Source organism: Etheostoma spectabile, chromosome 20 (assembly GCF_008692095.1).
Source record: "Etheostoma spectabile isolate EspeVRDwgs_2016 chromosome 20, UIUC_Espe_1.0, whole genome shotgun sequence".
Classification (NCBI taxonomy): Eukaryota; Metazoa; Chordata; class Actinopteri; order Perciformes; family Percidae; genus Etheostoma; species Etheostoma spectabile.
The window spans coordinates 24,309,841-24,319,322 of record NC_045752.1 but is presented as its reverse complement, the minus strand read 5'-3'; the positions used below and the strand labels follow the sequence as shown (position 1 = coordinate 24,319,322).

The window sequence follows — 9,482 nt, the reverse complement described above, 5'->3', positions numbered from 1 at the left end:
GCTAGTTAAATATTACGACTGCATTTGGTGTTCCTCTATATGCGTCCATGTTGTCAACATAATACCTGTGGCGGTAGTGCACCTTTGTACCATAATTGTATTGAATTAAATAGTAAGCTTCTCTCCTACGAGAGGGTGGTTTTTCTTACGTTACAAATATAACTGGCTATAAGTTAGCCTGTACGTATGCTAGCAGATATAGCTAACATTGCGTAGCCAGCCAGCAACTTCGGCGAGAACCACAACAGGTTGTGCCCACAATCAACCTGTAGATGTTTGAAATAGAGACACACATAGCGTTTCTTTTCCCAGAGTTCCTGGACATTATTTTCATTTAGCGTTAACGACAAAAGAAGAGTAGCCTAAGTGTGCGTAGCTGGAGAGACGCGTCCTATCACAGTCGGTGTGGAGCGGCGAGCAGTCTACAGACCAGGGGAATAAAATTCAGATTCTCCGTTTAAGACTAAGTCTGAGCTACATGATTCAGAAAGCGGACTTGTTTGGAGTTCAACCTCACAGACAAGGACTCAGACAAGCTTAAAAGAACTTTTGAAGGATACAACGGTGTACAAATACGTGTACTGTTGAGTATACTGTGAAGATGTTTTAGGATTCTCAGATAATCGTAATCTGTAAATTTGATTTTGCTCCAACCTGCTCCTTCCTTAAACACTTCTATATGGATTTACTTTAAAATGAGGCACTTTGTTCTCAAATAAAAAGACCATATGAAAATTACACTGTCTGTCATTGTTGTTTAACCAAACTTAATGTTTTGTGAAAAGACATGTCTTTCCTATAACCCACGTTCTAATAACAATTAATTCAGTATTTTTAGGGAAGGCATAAACCAACCATAGGGGTACACAGTAGCACTGGTCATTTCTTTCTACACTAATCTGGAGTAAAGCTATATTGTCATTGAGTTGCTCAAATGCTCAGTACTAGTACCTACTGTGGCAGTGTAATAGTAGTGGATTGGTGTCTGTATCATTTTTAACACTGCTATTATGAAGTATTACCATATCTCATTCTGTTTTCTTAAATTATATGATATCAAGGGCAATGGCTATAATGGCCCAAATGATGTCTGATGAACTGTCATAAGATGTTTTTATAGCTAGCCGCCTGTATGCAGTGAACTAGTGTTGTCTAGGGATAAGTAGCCTTTTATATGACCCAGTTAAGTTCCTTTTAGCAACAGTTTTGCTTAATTGCGGGGTTTCTTAAACGTTCATAGTCTTACATTTCTACTTTATACTGTCCAGGATGTGAACGCTCTCCACGGAAAGAGTCTTTGGATCAGAAAAAAAATATTTAGTTTTATTACTGAGTCATTTCGCTTTACAGATGTCATGCATAGCGAAGAAGTTCAGTTAAACACATTTTCAATGTGCATCTCCTGATCACATTTTCCCTTACTACAACCATATTTTTCATTACTAAACATTGTGCCAAAAAATGAGCAATAACATTGCCGTCAGTGGGCTTGTTTGCTAGCTGACCACCGCTAAGGAAAGATGCACATAGACAGTACCTTAGAATGAGTTACCTGAAACAGATGGTTTAACCAGCCTGGTCTCATAGAACTCTGTGAAATTATCACAAATTGTTAATACCGCATTACGTGGTGGTGGCGGCACAAATGTGTGAAAAGTCTGTGTGGCCGCCACGGAACACAATGCCATGTACAGTCAATGAGTAGATGGCGTAGCATTATCTATGGTAGCGAGTAGTATCAAAGATCGAAAACTGCGTAAGGAAGACTGCTGGGGTGGTGGATGGGTCAAACCAGGACTTTCAGCGGGGAGCGTGTCCCACTTGTAATGTTTCCTAAAGTCGCTTCTACTTTTCCTAAACCATCTGTCCTGTTCTTTCTGCGTGTCGGGAACCGTAACCACCCATAAACTGTTCCTTAACTTAAGGGGCCGTGTTTATTTGACGGAAGTCTTCCATGGGCTGTCACAGAATTTGCAATCTGTGTGAAACTGCCCAGATTTTGAGTTGAGGGGCAGTGTTCATTACAAGGAATGAGATCAGGTGGATTAATGCACTGCTATTTTACTACAGTTTAGCAACAAAACAAAATGCTGTGTCCTGCAGCGGGGAGTCAAGGCAGAGGGACCTCAAAGTTTGCTAATGTTAGTTCTTGTCTGCCTGGGGTCTAAAAACAGTAAATACATCAAATTCAGTGCCCATAACACTATTTCCAAGTACCGTAGCTGTCATACTTCAAGGGACCTGGGTAAGCGTGATTTAGCAAGCTTAATAAACTTACAGCAACAGTGTAACTCAACACAGGGATGGAGGGACAACAATGACTACGTTAATGCTCATAATATTCCAGTTTTTCTCTTATTCGGAAAAAGACGTTACATGTCTTTTTTTAGGATTATTTTTTGGGAGGTGACAGTGGATAGACAGGAAAGGTGGGAGAGACAGCGGGGATGACACCAGCAAAGGGCCACAGGTTCCACTCAAACTGGGGGCGTGCCAAGGACTCAGCCTACATGGGGCGTACGCTGGTACTGATGAGCTAGAGGTCGCCGCTACTTACATATCTAATGAAAGTAACTATTTCCTAATATTGCCATTTATTCTTGTAATCTGTTGGCTAAGGGTGTCAGGTGGCTGCCATGCTTTTATTTGTGTTCGTGTTGTGTTTTATTTTGTAGTAATCATCCGCTCTCATCAGGTCTCGTGTCTTCTTCCCTTTGTTGCTTTCTCTTTGTTCGTTTTGTTTTCAGCTCCCCATGTCCCAGTGCTTAAAACTACCCATTCCCACTGACAGTTGCCAGATTGTAGTTGTCTGTATGTCACTCTCTCAGCGTTTCCTTTGTGTTTGCTTCCCTGGTATTTTTGGACATTCGCCTGTTAACCTGACCACGATTATTGCCGTTCCTGTTGTACCTTTGCACCTAGTGTTACTGGACTTTTGCCGTTTTATGACGACGATTATTGCATGTCGCTGTACTTGCCTGCATTGTTCTTGGAACAATAAAACTAACTTACCTGTGAGTCCACCATGTACCTTGATAATTGGTTTGTGACAACAGCATAGTACACACTGAGCAGAATGTAAGCGTTAAACAGGCAAGAGGCTGCATGGTTCAATAAGCTGCAATGTGAGTTTTAGATGAACAAGAAGCTTTTGTCGTGTGTTGACTAAGACAAAGATTCTACCAGCTGACATTTCCGTGTCATGGCGTATCATGGAGACTGTGACATTTTACCGTGTTTTATTTTGTAATGTCTTCCATACTGTGTTTATTCTGAGTGAGGCACTGGGATAAGAAATGCATGTTTAACACATCCTTTGTTCATAGCGCTGTGGGGAGCCTTTTCAAAACAGGCGCTCTGTGTTTTTCTGGAGGGCAACATGGGAAGAGAGATTGAATTGTGGGACTTCATATTAGACACGAAAAGGAAACAGACACACACACAAAAACAAACATAAGGTCAGCTCTTGAAATGCACTAACAGCCTGACACACAACACACACACACACACACAATGATATTTACTTTGATTGAGAGTGTGTGTCCTATGAAATGCATGGTGCTAGGGGTGACAGGACGTTTTTGGCTGTTGTGTGTGTGTGTGTTGTGGGTGTGTGTGTGTGGTGTGGTGTGGTGTGTGTGTGTGTGTGTGTGTGTGTGTTTATTGCATGTACATGTTTGCCTATACTGTGTGCCCACAGATGACTATGACACATCTGTTCAGAGCTGTCTCACTTCGACTGTTTAATGCCTCTCCACAGTCTTTCACCACTCGTTGCTCTTGCTCTCCACTCATTCTCACCTTGCACTTCTCTTATGTCCATATTCTAATCCCTTCTTCTCTTTGCTCCCCTTTGGGCGTTTTTTCCACCCAGCTCTGCGTCTGCTGTTTCCTTCTTTTGTTTCATATCCCTTATCCTCCTCCTAAGTTTTTCCTCAGTAAACAAACAACATACGTTAAGGGATTTCTTTTGTGAAGAAAAGCTGTTACTTTTCAATAGTTATATAACCTTAAATGTGTCACAAATCTTATTTTCTTTAGGTTCTTCCCTTGGTGTGGTCCATCTAATTTTAGAAGCCAGGTTAAGTTGCACGGTTTCACAGGATTGCAAGTACAGGTTAAGTAAGAAATCCCCAGAGGGATGCACCATGACTGTTTACTGGTTTCTCTCTCAAGTGTGACAGCCCCTGCTATATGTCCACGGGCATCAAGCCCTAAATGCATAATATGGAGCCTTGAAGTTCCTTGTGTTGGCATTTTAAACCTGGTAATATGGGACTATGGTACCTGGTCCTCAGATCTCTGCAGGGTAAATCCAGACAACTAGCTAGACTACTGTCCATCTAAGTTTTCGTTTACACAACTCTAACAACTTTGAACAGTACACATGTCCACCAAAACAAGTTCCTTCCGAGCCTATTTTGCAGCGGCTCTGTTCCGGTGCTCCTCCAGCGTGCTTTGGATATAAAGCGTAGATGCAGCATGGCCCCTGCTGTTCATTGAGTAATACGGGGACACAGCTGCCATATGGGACAGAAATGCCCACCTCTAATGCATGTAGTATGTCTAATGAGGCAGGAGGTATATCCACAATAAAATCATAATTTCTTGCTGAATTTTCAAACAATTATCAAAGGCTTTTCTATGCTACAAATGTATTTATGATACACCCCACCCACGATTCACGGACAGATAACTCCTGGCTAGCTGGCACACATCACATGCAGCCTCCCTACGATCAACTGATGCGTCGTTGATTGTGGAATAGGTTTTGTGGCTGTACACTATATTGTTTTCCATTTACACGCAGGGCTGTGTAGGAATAACAGATTTCTTTTTTGATTTCACCACAGAAATAGAGAGCTAGGTGACCCTGAAGAGAAATTCACTGTATTGACAGAAAGCAGATTAGCATCACTTACTGCACCTTTATATGATGTAAACAGGGGAGTATATAAAAATGCAGCCACTGTACAGGTGTCATAAAGAGTGAAATAGCTATAGAGACTAAGACCCTTTTGTTCCAGGCTGTAAACATGTTATTTCTGCTGTAAAGTTGGATTTGTTTTTAACAAGGGGTCTATCGGGGTTGACTCGCCTCAAGGGGCCACCTAAAGAACTGCAGTTCAGCCTCTGGGCTGCCGCTTCAAAAACATTTATGACAAGTATAATTTTCAGCATCTTACTGATGTACATTACTTATAACTAAGATAAAAACATGTTTTAACATCTGCAGCAAACTGCTGTGGATGTTCTACCGTCTGTGGTCACCAGTGTCCTCTTCTAACTGTGGGTGCTGGGGGGGGCAGCATATCAAAGAGGACACCCACAGGTGGATAAACCGGAAAAGTTTAAACTGGGGTGCTGGTGGCAGTGGTAGAGCGGTTGCCGCCAAAGGAAGGGTGGTGGTTCGATCCTGCCCCTGCAGTCATTGTCGAAGTGTCTTGGGCAAGACACTGAACCCGAGTTGCCCCCGTGCTGCGCATCGGAGTGTGAATGGGTATGATGTTTATCTGATTAGCAGGTGGCACCTTGTACGGCAGCCCCGGCCACAGTGTATGAATGTGTGGGAATGGTGAAGTCTCCTGTAGATGTAAAAGCGCTTTGAGCAGTTGTTAAGACTGAAAAGCGCTATATAAATACAGCACATTTACATGTTACATTCCATGTCTAAGTAATTCAGCAATGTTATCATGCAATTTCAAACCTTTTTTCTTCTGGATTATTCACTATTAGTGTCCTTTTTTAAAGGAACACGACACGTTTTATAAAATTGGGATATTCACCGTCTCCCTAGAGGTAAATAAGTGGGCAAAAACATTTGTCTCAGTGCATGCAATGTCATAGTCTGGCAGCGCCCCTGCTAGGTTAGCTTAGCATAGTGAATGAATCTTTTAGCCAGTGTATGTCATGAGTAAAAGTGAGCCTCTGTCTTCACAACCAGTACAAATTGGCAATGTAGTTAAGACGAGGTGACCCTCTAGGCAGGTATGACTTTGCCTGTCTAAATTGCAAGATAAACCTAGCTGGGGCGCTGCGGACTACAACAATGCACGGAGACAAAATGTTTTTGTTCACTTATCTAAATCTAGGGGAGATGGTGAATATCCAATTTATAAAATGGTGATGTTTGTATTGCGTGCATGGCCCAGTTAACCTGTAAGTCTGAAATGGAAGTTATGGTCTTAATGTTTGGTATGGCTATGTTTAAATGTTAATTGAGTGAGTTTGTTTTTAGCATCAGACACTTCGGACAGCCTGCAGAATCAGGCAAGACATTATAAAACTCTGCAGGACATGTATAAAACCAAGGCCAGGCAAACAAGAAGGATGTGCCCAGCTCCTAGACTTGAATTCCAGTCAAGACGCGCCTTCATTGACTCCGATGTGACTAGGAGCAGGACAGGCCTGTCAAGATCCTTGAGGCGTATCCCTGCTTTGGAGAATTGGACCATGTAAGCATATGTATTCATTTTATGCAGCCCTCTGCTTCCTAAGCCTAGGAAGCATTACAACACTCGCTAACCACCACCAATGTGTAGCACCCACCTAGGTGAGCGGCAACATTAGTTCCAAAAGCACTCCACACCACGCACCAGCTTGAGGTGGAGAGTGAGGATGGAATGAGTCAATTAGAGTGAGGGGATGATTAGGGGCCAGGTTGGGAATTTAGCCAGGACACTGGGGAAACCCTACTCTTTGCATAAGTGCCATGGGTCTTAATGACCACAGTGAGTCGTGACCTCGGTGTTAATGTCATCCGAAGGCTAAAGTTTAACTCTGTTGATTTGAATTGTAATGTAAATTTAATAACATCTCTTCTCTATGTTTTGTCCCTGTGTGTAAGCTAATGGATGAACTCCAGCGGATCCTCGATCAAGGGAACCCACCTTCCTACCTGAACTAAATACCCGGCGGGCGACCTTTTTGAGAGGGCCCAGTTTTATGGCGTTTTCAGAAGGTATGAGGCCTCCACTGTTGGGCAAAGGTTATACAGTACATGACAATGAGAATCCCACACAGTATTGATGTTTGTGTTAGTAAGGCTGCGGAAAAAACAAATTACTTTTGTCTTGTTTTTTAAACAGTACAGCAGTCAATCGCCCTGATGAGGCATTGCCAAACTATTTCCATCACCTGTGGCTCCACCCAAGAAGTTGGACATGCAAGTGAGGCTTGCTTCACATCCTTAAGGTAAGAAAATGTATATGCATAAGAATTTTCACATTTACTTTACCATACAATACAAAAGTGAATTGTGGTATTTCTTTTTCTTTTTGTCAGCCTACAGAAGACCCCAACACCTTTCTACAAGCAAGACCACTCTCCAGCCGGTCGTTGTTGTCTGTGAAACCAACTGCATACTGGCTATTGGAACCAGCCTGTGTGACTTTCCAAAGAGGATATCGCTGAGCGTAATGTATCTAATGGCATGCTATTACATCTTTCACCTACATATCCACGTGCGTTGCCACACTCCTGTCTGTGCTGAACCGAGTTCTCCTGGATGCCATCCACGACAGGACATGATTCCCATATAGGAAGGCTATAGGCGAGTGGAAGAAATTCTTAGCTTAAAGTGGAAATGAGGGGATATCTTGCTTTGGTTGTTTTGAGGCTGTGGCTTTTTTTTTTTTACTTTTTAGTTTGGTATTAAGTTCAGCGCATGACCTTCCCACAAGAGGATATTGATGTTAGCACAATGTAAAATGGCATGCATTATCTTTCACCTTAGTATGACACACTTTGTCTGTGCAAGTTCTCTTGGTACTATCCACAGCCAGGACAGACTTCCTCATGTAGAAGATGCATGTTTTTCACTTTTAGTTTGCTCTTTTAAAAATCTCATTGAAGATCATGCGCTGGAGTGTTTTATTGGAAAAAGTCCGATGAGTTTTTAAATATCTCCATTTCAAGTCGAAGCGTACTGTCAGTACGGAAAAAAAACTGTTTGGTTTTACCTAGCTCAGCCAGCAGCTAACGCAGACAGGAGTACAGTGCTAAACTGGGGCATGTACATGGGGCTGCCCAGAGTGAGGAGCTGTAGCTGCCTGTCTGTGCTTAGCTGCTGGTGATGCAATTGAGCTAGGTAAGACCAAAAAGTTTTATTTTCTTTTCATATGACAGTAATCTGTGACTTGAAATGGAGATCTATGTAAAAACTCGTCGGATTTCTCCAATAAAACAATCCAGCTCGGCACTGATCAAAACATATTATTACAGGAAAAATCTGACGAGTTTTCATATAGTTCTCTGTTTTGAGGTCACGGAGTACTGTCGGTACAAAAGCCCCCAAAAACAATCGTTTTTACCTAGCAGAGTTGCATCAGCAGCAGCTAACACAGACAGGCAGCTACAGTGCTAAACTCTGGGGGCATGTACATGGAGCTGCCCAGAGTGAGGAGCTGTAGCTGCCTGTCTGTGAACTGCTGGCTGATGCAACTTGAGCTAGGTAAGACCAAAAAGTTTTATTTATTTCATATGACAGTACTCTGGACTGAAATGGAGATCTATGTAAAAACTGTCGGATTTCTCCAAAAAACACTCCAGCTCGGCACATGATCAAAACGTATTAACAGGAAAAATCTGAGAGTTTATATAGTTCTCTGTTTTGAGGTCACGGGTACTGTCGTACAAAGCCCCCAAAAAAATCTGTTTTACTAGCAAGAGTTGCATCAGCCAGCACTACACACGACAGGCAGCTACAGTGCTAAACCGGGGGATGTCATGGAGGCTGCCATGCCCCCGGAGTGAATATGAAACCGTGGATTTTTCCTGATAGTAAGTTCCGGTTTTACGTTTCTGTAAAGGAAAGTTGTTCTTGAAAGGCATAAAGACTTTGAAAAAAATTTAGATTGTATTTGTTTAAATAAGTACCAAGCTGATAAATGTTTTTTCTCCCCAAGTGTTAGGGATTTCTTCTTATTTCAAAAATGTTACAGTAGCATTGTAATCAATTTAAGTGATTTGTTCTACATACTAGATAAATATTCTTAATTGTTCTCATTATCTAGGCAATATACTTGATTGCAGTGCTGTTGCCTAACATAATCCTTGTTTGGAGCTGATAATACTGCATATGTTTTGCATATAGGTCTATTTCCTATATCAAAAAACTATTCATTTGGTTTGCTTATCTAGACCAATGTACTTGTTTGAAGTTTGGCTGTACTGACTTAACGCTATCTTTCCTTTCCTTCCCTCTTTCCTCTTCCCCTCCCTCTCTTTCCCTCTTCCTTCTATTCTGCTTTCCTCACTTTCCCTTTTATCCCCCCTCCCCTTTTTCCCTTCCCCCCTCCCCTCCTTTTTCTCCCCCCCTTTTTCCTCCCTTTTTTTCTTCTCGCCCCTCCCTTTTTTTTTCCCCTTTTCCTTTTCTCCCTTTTTTCTCTTTCCTCCTCTTCCTCTCCTTTTCTTTCCCTTCTTTTCCCTTTCTCTCCTTTCTTTCCCCTTCTTTTTCCTTTTCTTTTTCCTCTTTCCTCTCC

General features: G+C 42.1%; 1 long non-coding RNA gene across 1 annotated transcript in view; it reads right to left on the bottom strand.

Annotated features, from left to right (window-relative positions):
* Window positions 1–5,024: 5,024 nt before the first annotated feature.
* LOC116670248 (uncharacterized) overlaps window positions 5,025–9,482 on the bottom strand; it is a 17,046-nt gene continuing 12,588 nt past the window's right edge. The window contains exons 2-3 of the long non-coding RNA XR_004326981.1: window positions 5,708–5,717; window positions 5,025–5,080 (exon numbers count right to left, since the gene is read on the bottom strand). This is a non-coding gene — a long non-coding RNA (uncharacterized LOC116670248). The remainder of the gene's footprint in view (window positions 5,081–5,707; window positions 5,718–9,482) is intronic.